This window comes from Macaca mulatta, chromosome 15 (assembly GCF_049350105.2).
Source record: "Macaca mulatta isolate MMU2019108-1 chromosome 15, T2T-MMU8v2.0, whole genome shotgun sequence".
NCBI lineage: Eukaryota > Metazoa > Chordata > Mammalia > Primates > Cercopithecidae > Macaca > Macaca mulatta.
Window position 1 is genome coordinate 16,149,313 of NC_133420.1, and position 20,904 is coordinate 16,170,216.

The window sequence follows — 20,904 nt, forward strand, 5'->3', positions numbered from 1 at the left end:
CGGCTCACGCCTGTAATCCTAGCACTTTGGGAGGCCAAGGTGAAGGATCCCTTGAAGGAAAGAGTTCAAGACCAGCCTGGGCAACATAGTGAGAGCCTATGTCCAATTTTAGTATATATGCTGCCGAAGCGAGCACGTGAGAGCCTATCTCTACTGAAATTCTTTTTTATTTAGGCATGGGCAGTGGCTCACGCCTGTAATCCCAACACTTTGGGAGGCCAAAGTGGGCGGATCACTTGAGGTCAGGAGTTAGAGACCAGCCTGGTCAACATGGTGATAGTTCGTCCCTACTAAAAATACAAAAATTAGCCAGGCATGGTGGTCGGCACCTACAATCCCAGCTACTCGGGAGGCGGAAGCAGGAGAATTGCTTGAACCCGCGAGGCAGAGGTTGCAGTGAGTGGAGATTGCACCATTGCATTCCAGCCTGGACGACAAGAGTGAAACTCTGTCTCAAAAAAAAAAAAAAAAAAATGCTGGCAGGCCCGTTCTCACAAAGGCAGGGGGTGCTCCTATGCCACAGGTCTCCAGCCTCCCAGAGGAAGACCATAGCCAGAGGGGGAATGACATGCCATTGGGGGCGAGGTGTGGAATCTAAAATGCACCAATAATAATGAGATAATTGGGCTTCCTTGTACTATGTCCCCACAGGTCAGGTCCCCACCTGCAAAAGTTCCCCAAGGGCTGTGAGCGGCAGCTTTTCCCAGGTGCTCAGCGTCCATCCCAGCCCTGGGAGGGTGAGCTGAACGCTCCTGTGCTCTCTCCCATTCTTTTTTTTTTTTTTTTTTTTTTTTTTTGAGACGGAGTCTTGCTCTGTCGCCCAGGCTGGAGTGCAGTGGCCGGATCTCAGCTCACTGCAAGCTCCGCCTCCCGGGTTCACGCCATTCTCCTGCCTCAGCCTCCCCAGTAGCTGGGACTACAGGCGCCCGCCACCTCGCCCGGCTAGTTTTTTGTATTTCTTAGTAGAGACGGGGTTTCACCGTGTCAGCCAGGATGGTCTCGATCTCCTGACCTCGTGATCCGCCCGCCTCGGCCTCCCAAAGTGCTGGGATTACAGGCTTGAGCCACCGCGCCCGGCCTCCCATTCTTTTCAGAGGAGAAATTAACTAGTGAAATACCAGCTACCAGTTGTGCCAGGACTTCATTAGTGCCTCCAGCAGAGCTCCTTGGCATTTTGGAATACAATCCGCCTTCTACTTGCCTCTCCAGACGTCATTTCTCACCTCCTCCCTTTCTAGACACTCGGCTTTCCCCCAGCTCCAGACCTTGGTACCCTCTTCTGCCTGGAAGAAACTCTTCCCATTCCCACACAGCCTCCTTGGCACAGGTGAATCCTACTCAACCCTCAGGACTCATCTTGGACATCCTCCTTTAAGAACCCTTCCCTGTGGGTGTCTACCTCCAAACTGCCATCGTGGTACCAGCCCTCTTCTTTTTTTTTTGGAGACGGACTCTCGCTCTGTCACCCAGGCTGGAGTGCATTGGCGCGATCTCCGCTCACTGCAACCTCCATCTCTCGGGTTCAAGCAATTCTCCTGCCTCAGCCTCCCGATTAGCTGGGATTACAGGTGCGTGCCACCACACCTGGCTGATTTTTTTGTATTTTTAGTAGAGACGGGGTTTCACCATGTTGGTCAGGCTGGTCTTGAATTCCTGACCTCAGATGATGAACCGCCTGCCTCAGCCTTCCAAAGTGCTGGGATTACAGATGTGAGCTACCATGCCCAGCCTTTTTTTTTTTTTTTTTTTTTTTTTTGAGACAGAGTCTCACTCTGTTGCTCAGCCTGGAGTGCAGTGGTGCGATCTCAGCTCACCGCAGCCTCCGCCTCCCGGGTTCAAGTGATTCTCCTGTCTCAGCCTCCCGAGTAGCTGGGATGACAGGTACTTGCCACCATGCACGGCTAATTTCTGTATTTTTGGTAGAGAAGGGGTTTCACCACATTGGCCAGGCTGGTCTTGAACTCCTGACCTCAGGCTGGTCTTGAACACCTCGGGTGATCCGCCTGCCTCAGCCTCCCAAAGTGCTGGGATTACAGACGTGAGCCACCATGCCCAGCCTAATTTCATCCTTAACATCAGTTCTCATTTACAGAGGAGGAGACTGAGTCTCAGAAAGTTTAGGTAAATTTTATAAGGTAAAAGGTGCATGCTTAGAGAACCGACGTGGACAAGTTCCTTCCGACCTCAAAGCCTGTGGCAGACAATGAAATAAGGACAGATAACATGGGGCGCTCCTACCTGCTCTGAGACAACACCCATTCCCTCAACAGCATCATTTATTAAGTGCAGATTATGGATTACACATTAAGCACCTTCATAATAACTCATTCAATCCTCACAAAAACCCTGCCAGACAGCTATTGTTAATGCTTTTTTTTTTTTTTTTTTTTTTTTTTTTTTGAGACAGAGTTTTGCTCTGTTGCCCAGGCTAGAGTACAATGGCGCAATCTCAACTCACTGCAACCTTCGCCTCCGGGATTCAAGCAATTTTCCTGCCTCAGCCTCCCAAGTAGCTGGGATTACAGGTGCATGCCACCATGCCCGGCTAATTTTTGTATTTTTAGTAGAGACAGGGTTTCACCATGTTGGTCTGGCTGGTCTCAAACTCCTGACCTGTGATCCACCTGCCTCGGCCTCCCAAAGTGCTGGGATTACAGGCGTGAGCCACAGCGCCCGGCCAATGACCTTATTTTGAAGATGAGGAAATTGCACAGAGAAGTTACGTGACTTGAGGTCACTCAGCATGTATATGGAAGGTACAGGACTCAAACCTGGGTAGTCTGTCTCCCGTCTACCTATACATTAATTGCTCAGCTTCTGCCTCTCCACAAACAATAAACTGAAGTGTTGTGGGGCAGAGTCTCCTAAGAGAGGCAGTGGTACCCTGGGGAAGGTGCAAGCTGGTCCACTGGGATGTGTGCGGGAAATATGATCCTTCTATTTACATTTATCTGTAATCTAAAAAAAAAAATCGGCTGGGCATGGTGGCTCATGCCTGTAATTCCAGCACTTTGGAAGGCCAAGGTGGGCAGATCACCTGAAGTCAGGAGTTCGAGAACAGCCTGGCCAACATGGAGAAAACCCCGTCTCAACTAAAAATACAAAAATTAGCTGGACATGGTGGCACATGCCTCTAATCCCAGCTACTCAGGAGGCTGAGGCAGGAGAATCACTTGAACCCGGGAGGCAGAGGTTGCAGTGAGCTGAGATCACGCCACTGCACTCCAGCCTGAGGGATGAAGTGAGACTCTGTCTCAAAAAAAAAAAAAAAAAAAAAAGGAGCGAGGTTAACCTTTACAATATGCATTATACAGACTGACGCCTAGTGGGTTCAATCTGTGTAATATATGTTAGCAAAATTTAATATCATTCTGACTTTTTTCTTTTTTTAGAATACAGATAAATATAAACAGAAGGCATCACCTGCAACTCTTGGATACGTGAATCAGTGAAGTGTGTTTAGTGGTTTTTTTTTTCGTTTTTTGCTTTTGTTTTTGTTTTGAGACAGAGGCTCGCTCTGTCGCCCAGGCTGGAGTGTAATGGCGTGATCTTGGTTCACTGCAATCTCCACCTCCCAGGTTCAAGTGATTCTCCTGCCTCAGCCTCCCGAGTAGCTGGGATTACAGGCGCCACCACCACACCCAGCTAATTTTGAATTTTGCATTTTTAGCAGAGGTGAGGTTTCCCCATCTTGGTCAGGTTGGTCTCGAACTACTAACCTCGGAAGGTGATCCACCCACCTCGCCTCCCAAAGTGCTGGGATTACAGGCGTGAGCCACCGCACCCAGCCACAGTGTGTTTAGTTTTAACCACACTAACTCACAGTGTGGACGAGTGGTTTTCTTAGGTATTTTTTAAATTGATAATAGTACTTATTTGAGGGGGTACATGTTATTTTGATGCATGCATACAATGTGTAAAGAACGAATCAAGGTGACTGAAATATCCATTATCTCAAACATTTACCTTTTCTTTGTAGCCGAGCGATCGTAAAAGAGCCACCCAAAAAAACGTCTGCTCACCTGGCGTGGGTGCCGCCTCCACCTTCAGCACCCACCCTCCCTCACGCACGCCCAGAACCGCGGCTGCCCAGAGCGGAAGGCGGGGCCTGTGGCCACACCCCTTCCCTATTCCCCGCCTTCCCTGCGTCTTCCGGAAGCGACTTTGGCTGCATCGTTTTGCGATTGGGCGACCTGCGGGCCATCGGACGGACGTGATTGCATGAAGTAGCTGCCTCTCATCCATTGGCCAGCTCCGACTGGCCGAAATAGCGCCATGGGTTTTGACTAACTTTCACGTCAGCTAGGCTGAGACGCTAGCAGTTAACTCCCGCAGGGTCCTGCCGCGCGCATCCGCGCTCCATGTGTCGGGTAGTGCTAGGCGATCCGAGACAGCGACAGTCCGGCTCGAGGGCGGAAGGCCAGCCTTGGCGGGGTGGTGGCCTCTGTCCCGGGAAAGACCGTCCAAGATGCTGACGGGAGCCTTGGTGGGGGAGATTGAGAGGAAGCCAGACGCCGTGGTCTGTGCACAGGGCCCCCAGTAAGGTCCCCAGCTTGCAGCCGAATTCGGAACCTAGATCTGGAGACTTCTCCGAAAGCAAATGGACACACCCATCAGCGGCAGTACACAAACTTGAGTCTGTCGGGGCAGGTGGCGCTTCCGCACCAGAGCAGTGATCGGCTTGTAGATGTTTATGAGCAAAGGGAAGAAAAAAATCAAAAAGCTAAGTGCTAAAGGCCGGGCGCATTGGCTCACGCCTGTAACCCAACACTTTGGGAGGCCTAGGCCGGTGGATCACGAGGTCAGGAGTTCGAGACCAGCCTGGCCTACATGGTGAAGCCTCGTCTCTACTAAAAATACAAAAATTAGCCGGGCGTGGTGGCGCACGCCTGTAAACCCACCTACTTGGGAGGCTGAAGCGGGAAAATTGCTTGACCCCGGGAGGCGGAGGTTGCAGTGAGCTGAGATTCCGCCAGTGCACTCCAGCCTGGGCGACAAAGTGAGACTCCGTCTTGGCGGCAGCGGTTGGGGAGGGAAGCTAATTGCTGACAGCGGGGTCTCTCGGTTTACAAACCCATCTCCAGAGCCATGTGGGGGAATTGAGGACATTTGGTCAAAGGAAAAGGATCCAGAACTGTGACCAGCAAAAATTGGTGCATGGCCTCTCATTTCTTTTCTTTTTTTTTTTTTTTTGAGACAGTCTCACTCTTGGCTCACCGCAAGCTCCGCCTCCTGGGTTCACGCCATTCTCCTGCCTCAGCCTCCCGAGTAGCTGGGACTGCGGGTGCCCACCACCACGCCCGGATAATTTTTTTGTATTTTTAGTAGAGACGGGGTTTCACCGTGTTAACCAGGATGGTCTCGATCTCCTGACCTGGTGATCCGCCTGCCTCGGCCTCCCAAAGTGCTGGGATTACAGGCGTGAGCCACCGCGCCCGGCCATGGCCTCTCATTTCTGTAGCTTTTGGTCTGTGGGGGAAAAATAACAAAACCCAAAACTCCCTCCTCGAAGGAACCTCTGTGGGAATGAGCATATCTGCAAAGATCATGGTGAAGTTGTTGAAGAAGTTAAATGGAAGACTCGCAAAAAATTCATAACAAAGAGCTAAACGTTTTTCTGGATGAAGGTTTGTTATCTGTGAGGTGTATGAGGTCCAAGAGAGATCCAGTTCACTTTCGGAGAGAAGATTTTTGGAAGGTTTATTCGAATTCTCAGTCATGCTGTGCTTTCTGGTGTGATCATAAAGCTAGGCGGTGGCAAGAATGGCAATAGCCTGAAAACTGGGCAAAATTTCCATGTTATCAGAAAAACGGGAAAGGATAATGGTAGATCTTATTTCTGATGCCACTTGTTTATATTTATTTATTTATTTTTTTTTTTTTTTTTTTTTTGGAGACGGAGTCTCTCTCTGTCGCCCAGGCTGGAGTGCAGTGGCCGGATCTCAGCTCACTGCAAGCTCCGCCTCCCGGGTCTACGCCATTCTCCTGCCTCAGCCTCCCGAGTAGCTGGGACTACAGGCGCCCGCCACCTCGCCCGGCTAGTTTTTTGTATTTTTTTAGTAGAGACGGGGTTTCACCGTGTTAGCCAGGATGGTCTCGATCTCCTGACCTCGTGATCCGCCCGTCTCGGCCTCCCAAAGTGCTGGGATTACAGGCTTGAGCCACCGCGCCCGGCCCACTTGTTTATATTTAATAAGCTGACACTGACGATCCTGTCTAGTGAAAATCTCTGCAAGCAGTGCCTCTTAGGCTTGTTAAACAAGGGTAAGATGCCACCAGAAGTATATAATGATACCAAAAGATGAAGTCCATCAGCCAATCACCTTTGTGATAGTATTTCCAAGGGACCCATGGAAACAGTGAGGCTTATGCATATAAAGAGACACCATATGAGGCAGAAATTAGGTGACTTGAACAGCATTCTGCTTTAGAGTTGTTCTGAAAATACATCCGGCTGGGCGCGGTGGCTCATGCCTGTAATCCGCCCTTTGGGAGGCCAAGGGGGGCGGATCACGAGGTCAGGTGTTTGAGACCAGCCTGACCAACGCGGTAAAACCTTGTCTCTACTAAAAATACAAAAATTAGCCAGGCCTGGTGGCATGCACCGGTAATTCCAGCTAGTCAGAAGGCTGAGGCAGGAGACTCGCTTGAACCTGGGAGGTGGAGGTTGCAGTGAGCAGGGATCATGTCACTGTATTCCAGCCTGGGCGACAGAGCGAGACTCTGTCTCAAAAAAAAAAAGAAAAGAAAATACTCCTGTCAGGCCTCTGAGCCCAAGCCAAGCCATCGCATCCCCTGTGACTTGCACGTATAAGCCCAGATGGCCTGAAGTAACTGAAGAATCACAAAAGAAGTGCAAATGCCCTGCCTCGCCTTAACTGATGACATTCCACCACAAAAGAAGTAAAAATGGGCCAGGCACGGTGGCTCAAGCCTGTAATCCCAGCACTTTGGGAGGCCTAGACGGGCAGATCACAAGGTCAGAAGATCAAGACCATCCTGGCTAACACGGTGAAACCCCATCTCTACTAAAAAATACAAAAAAACTAGCCAGGCGAGGTGGCGGGCACCTGTAGTCCCAGCTACTCGGGAGGCTGAGGCAGGAGAATGGCGTAAACCTGGGAGGCGGAGCTTGCAGTGAGCCGAGATCCGACCACTGCACTCCAGCCTGGGTGACAGAGCGAGACTCTGTCCCAAAAAAAAAAAAGTGAAAATGGCCGGTCCTTGCCTTAAGCGATGATATTATCTTGTGAAATTCCTTTTCCTGGCTCCCCAACTGAGCACCTTGTGACCCCCACTCCTGCCTGCCAGAGAACAAACCCCCTTTGACTGTAATTTTCCTTTACCTACCCAAATCCTATAAAACGGCCCCACCCTTATCTCCCTTTGCTGACTCTCTTTTCGGACTCAGCCCACCTGCACCCAGGTGAAATAAACAGCCATGTTGCTCACACAAAGCCTGTTTGGTGGTCTCTTCACACGGACGCGCATGACATTTTGGTGCCGTGACTCGGATCAGGGGACCTCCCTTGGGAGATCAATCCCCTGTCCTCCTGCTCTTTGCTCCGTGAGAAAGATCCACCTATGACCTCTGGTCCTCAGACCAACCAGCCCTAGGCACATCTCACCAATTTTAAATCAGGTAAGTGCCCCCTTTTTTACTCTCTTCTCCAACCTCTCTCACTATCCCTCGACCTCTTTCTCCTTTCAATCTTGGCACCACCCTTCAGTCTCTCCCTTCTCTTTTTTTTTTTTTTTTTTTTTTTTTTGAGACGGAGTCTCGCTCTGTCGCCCAGGCTGGAGTGCAGTGGCGCGATCTCGGCTCACTGCAAGCTCCGCCTCCCGGGTTCACGCCATTCTCCTGCCTCAGCCTCCCGAGTAGCTGGGACTACAGGCGCCCACAACCGCGCCCGGCTAATTTTTTGTATTTTTAGTAGAGACGGGGTTTCACCGTGGTCTCGATCTCCTGACCTTGTGATCCGCCCGCCTCGGCCTCCCAAAGTGCTGGGATTACAGGCGTGAGCCACCGCGCCCGGCCTCTCCCTTCTCTTAATTCCAATTCCTTTCATTTTCTGGTAGAGACAAAGGAGACACGTTTTATCCGTGGACCCAAAACGCCGGCGCTGGTCACGGACTGGGGAAGGCAGCCTTCCCGTGGTGTTTAATCATTGCAGGGACGCCTCTCTGATTACTCACCCACGTTTCAGGGGTGTCTGACCACGCTGTGGGGACGCCTGCCTTGGTCCTTCACCCTAAGCGGCAAGTCCCGCTTTTCTGGGGGAGGGGCAAGCACCCCAACCCCTATCCTCCCTCTCTCTACCTCTTCTTTGCTTTTCTGGGGGAGGGGCAAGTACCCCGACCTCTTACTTTTTGTGCCCCTCTTATTTTTTGTGCCCCTCTTATTTTTGTGCCCCCTCTTATTTTTGCACCCTGACCTCTTATTTTTGCACCCCAATCCCTTAGTTCCGCGCCCCGATCCCTTTCCCGCTTTTCTGGAGGGCAGGAACCCCCAAACTCCTTCTCTCCGTGTCTCTACTCTTTCTTTTCTCTGGGCTTGCCTCCTTCACTATGGGCAACCTTCCACCCTCCATTCCTCCTTCTCCCTTAGCCTGTGTTCTCAAGAACTTAAAACCTTTTCAACTCACACCTGATCTAAAACCTAAATGCCTTATTTTCTTCTACAATGCCGCTTAACCCCAACACAAACTCGACAGTAGTTCCAAATAGCCAGAAAATGGCACTTTCGATTTTTCCAACCTACAAGATCTAAATAACTCTTGTCGTAAAATGGGCAAACGGTCTGAGGTGCCTGACGTCCAGGCATTCTTTTACACATTGGTCCCTCCCTAGTCACTGTTCCCAATGCAACTCGTCCCAAATCTTCCTTTTTTCCCTCCCGCCTGTCCCCTCAGTCCCAACCCCAAGCCTCGCTGAGTCTTTCTAAAAATCATCCTTTTCTACAGACCCATTTGACCTCTGTCCTCCTCACCAGGCCAAGCTAGGTCCCAATTTTTCCTCAGCCTCCGCTCCCCCACCCTATAATCCTTTTATCACCTCCCCTCCTCACACCCGGTCTGGCTTACAGTTTCGTTCTGCGACTAGCCCTCCCCCATCTGTCCAGCAATTTCCTCTTAAAGTGGCTAGAGCTAAAGGCGTAGTCACGATTAATGTTCCTTTTTCTTTATCCGACCCCTCCTAAATCAGTTAGCGTTTAGGCTCTTTTTCATCAAATATTTAAAAAAAAAAAAAAAAAACTTAGCCCAGTTCATGGCCTGTTTAACAGCAACCCTGAGATACTTTTCAGCCCTAGACCCTAAAAGGTCACAAGGCCATCTTATTCTCAATATATATTTTATTACCCAGTCTGCTCCTGACATTAAATAAAGCTCCAAAAATTAAATTCCGGCCCTCAAACCCCACAACAGGACTTAATGAGCCTCGCCTTCAAGGTGCACAATAATAAAGACAGCCAAGTAGCAACTTATTTCTGAGTTGCAATTCCTTGCCTCCACTGTGAGACAAACCCCAGCCACATCTCCAGCACACAACTCCAAACGCCTGAACCGCAGCTGCCAGGGGTTCCTCCAGAACCTCCTCCCCCAGGAGCTTGCTACAAATGCCGGAAATCTGGCCACTGGGCCAAGGAATGCCCGCAGCCCGGGATTCCTCCTAAGCTGTGTCCCATCTGTGCGGGACCCCACTGGAAATCGGACTGTCCAACTCGCCTGACAGCCACTCCCAGAGCCCCTGGAGCTCTGGCCCAAGGCTCTCTGACTGACTCCTTTCCAGAACCTTCTTAGCTTAGCGGCTGAAGATTGACGCTGCCCCATCACCTCGGAAGCCTCCTGGACCATCACAGACACTTTGGGTAACTCTTACAGTGGAGGGCAAGTCCGTCCCCTTCTTAATCAATACGGAGGGTACCCACTCCACATTACCTTCTTTTCAAGGGCCTGTTTCCCTTGTCTCCATAACTGTTGTGGGTATTGACGGCCAGGCTTCTAAACCTCTTAAAACTCCCCAACTCTGGTGCCAACTTGGACAACATTCTTTTATGCACTCCTTTTTAGTTATCCCCACCTGCCCAGTTCCCTTATTAGGCCAAGACATTTTAACTAAATTATCTGCTTCCCTGACAATTCCTAGGCTACAGCCACACCTCATTGCTGCCTTTTCCCCCCGTTCAAAGCCTCCTTTGTGTGTAAACTCCCCTTGCAATTCCCCCATTTTACCTGTCCTAAAACCAGACAAGGCTTACAGGTTAGTTCAAGATCTGTACCTTATCAACCATATTGTCTTGCCTATCCACCCCATAGTGCCAAACCCATATACTCTCTTATCCTCAATACCTCCCTCCACAACCCAGTATTTTGTTCTGGATCTCAAACATTCTTTCGTTACTATTCCTTTACACCCTTCATCCCAGCCTCTCTTCGCTTTCACTTAGACTGACCCTGACACCCATCAGGCTCAGCAAATTACCTGCGCTGTACTGCTGCAAGGCCTCACGGACAGCCCTCATTACTTCAGTCAAGCCCAAATTTCTTCCTCATCTGTTACCTATCTCGGCATAATTCTCATAAATACACACTTACTCTCCCTGCTGATCGTGTCTGGCTAATCTCCCAAATCCCAATCCCTTCTACAAAACAACAACTCCTTTCCTTCCTAGGCATGGTTAGTGCAGACAGAATTCTTACACAAGAGCCAGGACCGCGTCCTGTAGCCTTTCGGTCCAAATGACCTTATCGTTTTAGCCTAGCCCTCATGTCTGTGCGCAGCGGCTGCCACTGCTTTAGAGGCCCTAAAATCACAAACTGTGCTCAACTCTCTACAGTTCTCATAACTTCCAAAATCTATTTTCTTCCCCCAACCATCGCGCAAGACAATGCTTATGCTGATAAGTTAGCTAAAAAAGCAGCTAGGGTTCCAACTTCTATCCCTCACGTCAGTTTTCCTCCTTTACATCGGCCACTCCCACCTACTCCCCCGCTGAAACTTCCACCTATCAATGTCTTCACACACAAGGCAAATGGTTCTTAGACCAAGGAAAATATCTCCTTCCAGCCTCACAGGCCCATTCTATCCTGTCGTCATCTCATAACGTCTTCCACGTAGGTTACAAGCCACCAGCCTGCCTATTAGAACCTCTCATTTCCTTTCCATCCTAGAAATCTATCCTCAAGGAGATCACTTATCAGTGTTCCATCTGCTATTCTACTACCCCTCAGGGATTGTTCAGCCTCCCCCCCCCCCCGCCCTTTCCTACACATCAAGCTCTGGGATTTGCCCCTGCCCAGGACTGGCAAATTGACTTTACCCACATGCCCGAAGTCAGAAAACTAAAATATCTCTTATTCTGGGTAGACACTTTCACTAGATGGGTAGAGGCCTTTCCCACAGGGTCTGAGAAGGCCACCACGGTCATTTCAGACTTAATTCCTCAGTTTGGCCTTCCTATCTCTATACAGTCTGAAAACAGACCAGCCTTTAATAGTGAAATCACCCAGGCCGGGCGCGGTGGCTCAAGCCTGTAATCCCAGCACTTTGGGAAGCTGAGACGGGCGGATCACAAGGTCAGCAGATCGAGACCATCCTGGCTAACACGGCGAAACCCCGTCTCTACTAAAAACACAAAAAATTAGCCGGGCGAGGTGGCGGCGCCTGTGGTCCCAGCTACTCGGGAGGCTGAGGCAGGAGAATGGCGGGAACCCGGGAGGCGGAGCTTGCAGTGAGCTGAGATCCCGCCACTGCACTCCAGCCTGGGCGACAGAGCGAGACTCCGTCTCAAAAAAAAAAAAAAAAAATAGTGAAATCACCCAAGCAGTTTCTCAGGCTCTTAGTATTCTGTGAAACTTTTATATCCTTTACCTTCCTCAATCTTCAGGAAAGGTAGAACAGACTAATAGTCTTTAAAAAACACACCTCACCAAGCTCAGTCACCAACTTAAAAAGGACTAGACAATACTTTTACCACTTTCCTTTCTCAGAATTCAGGCCTGTCCTCGGAATGCTACGGGTTCCAGCCCATTTGAGCTCCTGTGTGGACACTCCTTTTTATTAAGTCCCAGTCTCATTCCAGACACCACGCCAACTTGGACTGCACCCCAAAAAACTTGTCATCCCTCCTATCTTCTGTCTAGTCATACTCCTATTCACCATTCTCAACTATTCATAAATGCCCTGCTCGTGTTTACACTGCTAGTTTACACTGTTTCTCCAAGCCATCACAGCTGATGTCTCCTAGTGCTATCCCAAACCGCCACTCTAAGTTCCCTCTTAAAGTAAATAATCTTTGCTAGCAAGGCTATGCTGAGCCTCCTTAAGCACTCTCTAATTATATGTCCTAGGTCCTCCCAATTCTTAGTCCTTTAATACCTGTTTTTTCTCCTTCTCTTACCTTGTGTCTTCCGTTTAGTTTTTCAATTCATACAAAACCGCATCCAGGCCATCACCCATCATTCTATATGACAAATGCTCCTTCTAACAACCCCACAATATCGCCCCTTACCACAAAATCTTCCTTCAGCTTAATCTCTCCCACTCTAGGTTCCCACGCCGCCCCAATCCCGCTTGAAGCAGCCCTGAGAAACATCGCCCATTCTCTCTCCATACCACCCCCCAAAAATTTTCGCCGCCCCAACACTTTAACATTATTTTGTTTTATTTTTGTTATTAATATAAGACGGCAGGGCCGGGCGCGGTGGCTCACGCCTGTAATCCCAACACTTTGGGAGGCTGAGGCGGGCGGATCACGAGGTCAGAAGATTGAGACCATCCTGGCTAACACGGTGAAACCCCGTCTCTACTAAAAATACAAAAAATTAGCCGGGCGTGGTGACGGGCGCCTGTAGTCCCAGCTACTCGGAGGCTGAGGCAGGAGAATGGCGTGAACCCGAGAGGCGGAGCTTGCAGTGAGCCACGGCATGGCACTCCAGCCTGGGCGACAAAAAAGAAGGCAGGAATGTCAGGCCTCTGAGCCCAAGCCAAGCCATCGCATCCCCTGTGACTTGCACGTATACACCCAGATGGCCTGAAGTAACTGAAGAATCACAAAAGAAGTGCAAATGCCCTGCCCCGCCTTAACCGATGACATTCCACTACAAAAGAAGTGAAAATGGCCGGTCCTTGCCTTAAGCGATGATATTATCTTGTGAAATTCCTTTTCCTGGCTCATCCTGGCTCAAAAAGCTCCCCCACCGAGCACCTTGTGACCCCTACTCCTGCCCGCCAGAGAACAACACCCCTTTGACCGTAATTTTCCTTTACCTACCCAAATCCTATAAAACAGCCTCACCCTTATCTCCCTTCACTGACTCTCTTTTCAGCCCCCCTGAACCCAGGTGAAATAAACAGCCACGTTGCTCACACAAAGCCTGTTTGGTGGTCTCTTCACACGGACGCGCATGACAACTCCCAAGTCAGATTTTTTTTTTTTTTTTTTTGAGGCATACCCTCACTTTCTCCCAGGCTGCAGTGCAGTGGTACAACCAGTGGCTCACTGCAGCCTCAACCTCCCAGGCTCAAGTGATCCTTCCATCGCAGCTTCCTGAGTAGCAGGGACTACAGGCATACACTGCAATGCCAGGCTAATTTTTAAAAAAATGTTTGCAGAGACTGGGATCTCACTATTGCTCAGGCTGGTCTCAAACTCCTAAGCTCAAGCAATCCTCCCACCTCAGCCTCCCAAAGTGCTAGGATTATAGGTATGAATGCCCAGCCCCAAATTAGGTCATTAAAAGCATTCCAGATCATTAAAATTATCTAGGGAGAAAAAACCACACAGGATTGTTTATCAGTATGGGAACACCCAAAAGTAATCTTGAATTGTTTACTTATATCTTGGTAACCAAAGACCACTGTGTTCTTCAGAACCAGTAAGGGGCATGCATGCTGAAACATGAATAGTAATTCATACTACACAAACAGCCAGTGCACTCTGAGTTTACATCCCAGCCCTGTGCAGGTGCTTTACATGCATCAGTTCATTAAATCCTTACGACAACCCTCTGCAGCAGGTACTATTATTACCTTATTTTATTTTATTTTATTTTATTTTATTTTATTTTATTTTATTTTATTGAGACAGGGTCTCACTGTTGCCCAGGCTGGAGTGCAGTGGTGCGATCTCAGCTCACTGCAACCTCCGCCTCCCGAGTTCCAGTGATTCTCTTGCCTCAGCCTCCTGAGTAGCTGGGATTACAGGCACCTGCCACCATGCCCAGCTAATTTTTGCATTTTTAGTAGAGGCAAGGTTTCACCCTGTTGGCCAGGCTGGTCTTGAACTCCTGACCTCAAGTAATCCATCTACTTCAGCCTCCCAAAGTGTTAGGATTACAGGCATGAACCACTGCACCCGACCTTATTGCCCGACTTTAGAAATGAGGAAACTGGCCAGGTGCAGTGGCTCACGCCTGTAATCCCAGCACTTTGGGAGGCTGGAGTGGGTGGATCATGAGGTCAGGAGATCGAGACCATCCTGGCTAACATGGTAAAACTGCGTCTCTACTAAAAATACAAAAAATTAGCTGGGCGTGGTGGCACGCACCTGTAATCCCCATGACTTGGGAGGCTGAGGCAGGAGAATTGCTTCAACCCAGGAGGTGGAGGTTGCAGTGAGCCAAGATCACACCATTGCACTCCAGCCTGGGTGACAGAGTGAGACTCCATCTCAGAAAAAATAATAATAATAAAAATAATAAATAAGGAAACTGAGGACTAGATAAGTAATTTTCCCAGCAAGTAACTGACTCAGCCAGGATGTGAACCCCTATGCAGCTAATCACAGACCTTCTGCTTTCCATCATGCTGCACCACCTCGCCAAGGTGACACACAGGAACTTGGTCAGGCAAAGAATGATGGCACATTTACACCACGGTGTGTTTTTGTATAATTTATTAAGAGGTTTTCAAAACGAATCCGTTGGCCAGGTGCAGTGGCTCACGTCCCTAAGCCCAGCGCTTTGGGAGGCCGAGTTGGGCGGATCACGAGGTCAGGAGATCGAGACCATCCTGGCTAACATGATGAAATCGGGTCTCTACTAAAAATACAAAAAAATAGCCGGGCGTGGTGGTGGGCGCCTGTAGTCCCAGCTACTCGGGAGGCTAAGGCAGAAGAATGGCGTGAACCCAGGAGGCGGAGCTTGCAGTGAGCCAAGATCGTGCCACTGCACTCCACCCTGGGTAACAGAGTGAGACTCCATCTCAAAAAAAAAAAGAAATGAGAGGCCATGCACCAATTTCTGCTGGTCACAGTTCTGGATCCTTCTCCTTTGACCAAATGTCCTCAATTCCCCGACATGGCGTGAACCCGGGAGGCAGAGCTTGTAGTGAGCTGAGATCATGCCACTGCACTTCAGCCTGTGCGACAGAGCAAGACTCCATCTCAAGAAAAAAAAGAAAAAAGAAAAATACAAAAATTAGCCGGGCATGGTGGCGTGCACCTGTAATCCCAGCTACTTGAGAGGCTGAGACAGGAGAATCGCTTGAATACGGGAGGTGGAGATTGCAGTGAGCCGAGACCATGCCACTGCACTCCAGCCTGGGTGACAGAGCAAGACTCCATCTCAAAAAAACAAAAACAAAACAGAGCCATTAAGTAGGTTGTCAGTAATGAATAACAGTATAAAACGTAGGATTTGTTTGTTTGTTTGTTTGCTTAACTTTTTCATTAGTAGACTTCTCAGAATGTAGCTTTTAAAAACTTATCAGCCCGGGCGCGGTGGCTCAAGCCTGTAATCCCAGCACTTTGGGAGGCCGAGGCGGGCGGATCACAAGGTCAGGAGATCGAGACCACAGTGAAACCCCGTCTCTACTAAAAATACAAAAAATTAGCCGGGCGCGGTGGCGGGCGCCTGTAGTCCTAGCTACTCAGGAGGTGAGGCAGGAGAATGGCGTGAACCCAGGAGGCGGAGCTTGCAGTGAACCGAGATCGCGCCACTGCACTCCAGCCTGGGCAACAGCGTGAGACTCTGTCTCAAAAAAAAATAAATAAATAAAAATAAAAATAAAAAAAAATAAAAATAAATAAAAACTTATTTATGGCCAGGCACGGTGGCTTATGCCTGTAATCCCAGCACTTTGGGAGGCCAAGGCAGGCGGATCATCTGAGGTCAGGAGTTCAAGACCAGCCTAACCAACATGGAGAAACACCATCTCTACTAAAAATACAAAAATTAGCCGGGCGTGGTGGCACATGCCTGTGATCCTGGCTACCTGGGAGGCTGGGGCAGGAGAATCACTTGAATCTGGGAGGTGGAGGTTGCAGTGAGCCGAGATTATGCCACTGCCCTCCAGCCTGGGTGACAGAGCAAGACTCTGTCTCAAAAAAAAAAAAAAAAAAAAAAAGTATTGATTTATGGCCAGGTACGGTGGCTCATGCCTGTAATCCCAGCATTTTGGGAGGCCGAGGCGGGTGGATCACCTGAGGTCAAGAATTCAAGACCAGCCTGACACATGGTGAAACCCATCTCTACTAAAAATACAAAAAATTAGCCAGGCGTGGTGGCAGGCACCTGTAATCTCAGCTACTCTGGAGACTGAGGCAGGAGAATCGCTTAAACCCGGGAGGTGGAGGTTGCAGTGAGCCGAGATCACACCCTTACACTCCAGCCTGGGCGACAAGAGCAAAACTCTCTCTCAAAAAAAAAAAAAAAGAAAGAAAAAAAAATTATATATATATATTTATTTATTTATTTTTTGAGACAGAGTCTCACTCTGTCGCCCCATCTGGAGTGCAGTGGCACAGATCTTGGCTCACTGCAACCTCTGCCTCCCAGATTCAAAGGATTTTCCTGCCTCAGCCTTCCAAGTAGCTGGGATTACAGGCATGTGCTACCATGCTCAGCTAATTTTTGTATTTTTAGTAGAGACGGGGTTTCAGCATGTTAGTCAGGCTGGTCTCGAACTCCTGACCTCAGGTGATCCACCCGCCTCGGCCTCCCAAAGTACTAGGATTACAGGCGTGAACCACCACACCCAGTCAGAACATAGTTTTTTGTTTTTGTTTTTGTTTTTTTAAATAGCATGAACTCTATCCATCCTGATGACAAATTAATTGGTAATGAGTTACAGTACAGCTTGTGAATACTATAGGCTTTTTCTTTTTTTTTTTTTTTCTTTTTTTTTTGAGACGGAGTCTGGCTCTGTCGCCCGGGCTGGAGTGCAGTGGCCAGATCTCAGCTCACTGCAAGCTCCGCCCCCCGGGTTTACGCCATTCTCCTGCCTCAGCCTCCCGAGTAGCTGGGACTACAGGCGCCCGCCGCCTCGCCCGGCTAGTTTTTTATATTTTTTAGTAGAGACGGGGTTTCACCGTGTTCGCCAGGATGGTCTCGATCTCCTGACCTCGTGATCCGCCCGTCTCGGCCTCCCAAAGTGCTGGGATTACAGGCTTGAGCCACCGCGCCCGGCCAATGAATACTATAGGCTTTTTCAAAACAACATCTTAAGAATAATACTAATCGTTCCATATGAGTTAGTTTTACAGATTACCAAAGCAAACTCAAAGTTCTAAAGTTTTTGTGTTTGAAATAGTATTTTATTTAAAAAAAAAAAAAAAAAAAAAGGCCAGGCAGAGTGGCTCATGCCTGTAATCCTAGCACTGTGGGAGGCAAAGGCAGGCGGATCACCTGAGGTCAGGAGTTCGAGACCAGCCTGGCCAACAGGGTGAAACCCTGTCTCTACTAAAAATACAAAAATTAGCCGGACATGGTGGCAGGCGCTTGTAATCCCAGCTACTCAGGAGGCTGAGATTGGAGAATCACTTGAACCCAGGAGGCAGAGGTTGTAGTGAGTGGAGATCGCACCATTGCACTCCAGCCTGGGCAATGAGAGCAGAACTCTGTCTCAAAAAAACCCAAAGTATCTTTGTCCTATTAAATAGAAGATCTTGTCTTGGACATAGTTAACCTTTTCTTTTCTTTTCTTTTCTTTTCTTTTCTTTTTTTTGAGACGGAGTCTCGCTCTGTCGCCAAGGCTGGAGTGCAGTGGCACAATCTCGGCTCACTGAAAGCTCCGCCTCCCGGGTTTACTTACGCCATTCTCCTGCCTCAGCCTCCCAAATAGCTGGGACCACAGGCGCCCGCCACCACACCCAGCTATTTTTTTTGCATTTTTAGTAGAGACGGGGTTTCACCGTGGTAGCCAGGATGGTCTTGATCTCCTGACCTCATGATCCACCCGCCTCGGCCTCCCAAAGTGCTGGGATTACAGGCGTGAGCCACCATGCCCGGCCAATCTTTTCTTAATAACTTAGCACTATTGTTAGTATTCATAACCTGTCTTAGCATGTCTGGACGCTATAGCAAAATGTCATAAAATTAGTGGCTTACAAACAACAGAAATGTATTTCTCACACACAAGCTGGCGATTCTCTTAAAAAGAACTTTTTTTTTTTTTTTTGAGTCAGTGTCTCACTCTGTCACCCAGGCTGGAGTGCAGTGGCAGGATCATAGCTCACTGCAACCTCGAACTCCTGGCTCAAGTAATCCTTTCTCCTCACCCTCCCAAGTAGCTGGGACCATAGGTGTATGCTACCATGCCCAGCTAATTTGTTTTTATGTTTTGTAGAGATGGGGTCTCACTGTGTCGCCCAGGCTGGTCTTGAACTCCTGGGCTCAAATAATCCTTCCGCTTTGGTCTCCCAAACTGCTGGGTAAAAGTGTGAGCCACGGCCAGGCGCGGTGGCTCATGCCTGTAATCCCAGCACTTGGGGAGGCCGAGGCGGGCAGATCACAAGGTCAGGAGATTGAGACTATCCTGGCTAACATGGTGAAACCCCGTCTCTACCAAAAATACAAAAAAAAAAAAAATTAGCCAGGCTTGGTGGCGGGCGCCTGTAGTCCCAGCTACTTGGGAGGCTGACGCAGGAGAATGGCGTGAACCCGGGAGGCGGAGCGTGCAGTGAGCTGAGATTGTGCCACTGCACTCCAGCCTGGGCGACAGAGCAAGATTCTGTCTCAAAAAAAAAAAAAAAAAAAAAAAGTGTGAGCCACTCCTCCCTGTTATTGACCATGGATTCTTGGGCTGTCAAGGCAATAGAAATTGTCATGAAGCTGGAGTTTTCCCAGGAAAGACTTCATTGGAGCTTATGCCGGACACAATGGAGGTGGCACGAGAGACAGAGAGAGAGAGAGGAGAATTCCCTGACTGCCTGTCTAAAAAGAGTCAGTAGGGTTTTTTTATTAGGCAAAGTGTGGGAATTAACGTCAGGGGTAGGGTGGTGTGCAGGCTGGACTGGGCAAAACACTGAGGGGTAAGGTATGCAGGTCAGCACGGCTGGTTGCTATGGTTTTCTTGACTAAGGGGCCATCTGGTGGTCTGACTGGTAGCAAGAAGGCTGTAAATCAGTTGTTCAGCATTCCTTCCCAGGGTGGAACATGCCACAACCTTGGTTTCATATTTGGATTTCCTAAAGCCAGTTCTTGGCATTCCTTAAGTAAAAGGCATGGTTAAACATTATGGCATCAGTGAGATACTGGAGTGGGCTTTGTGATCACTGGGAATGCATGGAAGAATGCTCTAGTGGGCGTGAGCTGAAGCCAAGCCCTGTTCCCACTCTTTCATCCCAGCCCTGAAACCTTTGCAAAATTATGACAGTAAAAGAAATCTAGACCAGCTGTGGTGGCTCACACCTGCAATCCCAGCACTTCGGGAGGCCAAGATGGGCAGATCACCTGAGGTTGAGACTAGCCAGGCCAACATGGTGAAACCCCATCTCTACTAAAAATACAAAAATTAGTCACGCGTGGTGGTGTGCACCTGTAATCCCAGCTACTCTGGAGGCTGAGGCATGAGAATTGCTTGAACCCAGGAGGCGGAGGTTGCAGCAAGCCGAGGTCGCATCACTGCACTCCAGTCTGAGTCACAGAGCGAGACTCTGTCTCAAACAAATAAACAAACCAGAAAGCTGATATAGTTGACTCCATCTTGCTTTTAACCTCCAAGCTCTCCTTGGTCATTCCTGGGCTTAGGCCAAACTAACTTTGGGGAGAATCTAGTTTATAGTTTAACCTTAAAGCAAGGATGATAGTAGTCCTTCCCCAAACTAAACTGCCTTTGTAAAACTAAAGCCTGGTTGGGCGTGGTGGCTCATGCCTGTAATCCCAACACTTTGGGAGGCTGAGGTGGGTGGATCACCTGAGGCTGGGAGTTCAAGACCAGCCTGACCAACATGAAGAAACCCCCACCTCTACAAAAAATACAAAAATTAGTCAGGCGTGGTGGCGCATGCCTGTAATCCCAGCTGCTCGGGAGGCTGAGGCAAGAGAATCGCTTGAACCTGGGAGGTGGAGGTTGTGGTGAGCCGAGATTGCGCCATTGCACTCCAGCCTGGGTTACAAGAGCAACATTCTGTCTCAAAACAAAACAAAACAAAACAAAACAAAACAAAAACTAATGCCCACTGGTCCTGTGGCCCAACTCACAGGAAGACTCAGTGCTCAAGGAGCATTTTCCACACCCCCATGATCACATTCCCAACCAATTACCAGCACCCGTTCCCTAGCCCCTGCCTACCAAACTATCCTTGAAAGAGCGTAGCCTCAGAATTTTGGGGGAGACTGATTTCAGTAGTAACTCTGCTCTGGACAAACAATACCTTTCTCCAACCAACTGTCTCAAAAATAAAATAAAAAAATAAAAGACGAAAAAGTTGACCAGGGGTGTTGTTGCCTGCCTATAGTCCCAGTTAGTTGGGAGGCTGAGACAGGAGAATTGCTTGAACCCAGGAGACGGAGGTTTCAGTAAGCCGAGATTGTGCCACTGCACTCCAGCCTGGGGGACAGAGCGAGATACCATCCCAAAACACAAAAAACCAAAACGGCAGACAGGCTGGGTGCCACGGCTCACCCCTGTAATCCCAGCACTTAAGGAGGACAAGGCAAGAGGATTGCTTGAACCTAGGAG

The 20,904-nt window shown here is 49.2% G+C and overlaps 1 protein-coding gene and 2 long non-coding RNA genes across 5 annotated transcripts in view; 1 reads left to right on the top strand and 2 right to left on the bottom strand.

Annotated features, from left to right (window-relative positions):
* PRRC2B (proline rich coiled-coil 2B) overlaps window positions 1–4,103 on the bottom strand; it is a 131,891-nt gene extending 127,788 nt beyond the window's left edge. For 2 of the 3 annotated variants that reach the window (XM_077967413.1, XM_077967403.1), the window contains exon 1: window positions 3,967–4,103. The gene's annotated coding sequence lies outside the window, so the exon portion shown is untranslated. The remainder of the gene's footprint in view (window positions 1–3,966) is intronic. The other variant, XM_077967420.1, reaches the window with a different exon arrangement.
* LOC144335026 (uncharacterized) overlaps window positions 1–20,904 on the top strand; it is a 109,137-nt gene that overhangs the window by 36,782 nt on the left and 51,451 nt on the right. The gene's annotated exons all lie outside the window — the stretch shown is intronic.
* Window positions 4,292–6,756, bottom strand: LOC144335010 (uncharacterized). Its single transcript, XR_013405389.1, has 3 exons — window positions 6,180–6,756; window positions 5,418–5,848; window positions 4,292–4,730 (listed from the first exon to the last, which is right to left on the bottom strand). It is a non-coding gene; the product is annotated as an uncharacterized LOC144335010 (long non-coding RNA).